The sequence below is a fragment of the Scylla paramamosain genome, chromosome 23 (genome assembly GCF_035594125.1).
Source record: "Scylla paramamosain isolate STU-SP2022 chromosome 23, ASM3559412v1, whole genome shotgun sequence".
Lineage (NCBI taxonomy): Eukaryota > Metazoa > Arthropoda > Malacostraca > Decapoda > Portunidae > Scylla > Scylla paramamosain.
Genome location: NC_087173.1, coordinates 17,428,255 through 17,428,923, shown reverse-complemented (window position 1 = coordinate 17,428,923; position 669 = coordinate 17,428,255).

The following is a 669-nucleotide window of genomic DNA, read 5'->3' as shown; positions in this document are numbered from 1 at the left end:
CCTCCTCCTCCTCCTCTTCCTCCTGCAGAAAAGTAATGGTTATATAATATTCTGTAAGATTAAGAAGAGAAGAGAGGAGGAAGAGGAGGAGAAAGAGGGTGGAATGCGAATTTGAGAGAGAGAGAGAGAGAGAGAGAGAGAGAGAGAGAGAGAGAGAGAGAGAGAGAGAGAGCATTGTCTCCTTACTAAAGTACAGTAGTGTAGTTACCTCTTCTCATAATTGCTTCCTCCTCCTCCTCCTCCTTCTCCTCCTCCTCCATTCTTTTTCTTCTTCCCTTTCTAATCTTATATTTTCTTCTTATCTTCTTCAGCTTCGTTTTCCACCTCTTATTCGTCCTCTTCCTCCTTTTACTTCCTGTCCTCCTCTTCCTAGACCTCTTCCTCTTACTTTTCTTCTTCTTCTTCTTCTTCTTCTTCTTCTTCTTCTTCTTCTTCTTCTTCTTCTTCTCACAGTCACATCAATCATACAAATTCCTCGCATCTCATTTAATAATATTGATGATGTTAATAATAATAATAATAATAATAATAATAATAATAATAATAATAATAATATAACAATAACAATAAAAACACGCCTTTGTTCATATTCACGACAGAAAACCGGAAATTAGCATCTTCATTAGAGAAAACGAGTACTCTGGGAAGGGAAACTTGGCTAAAGATAAA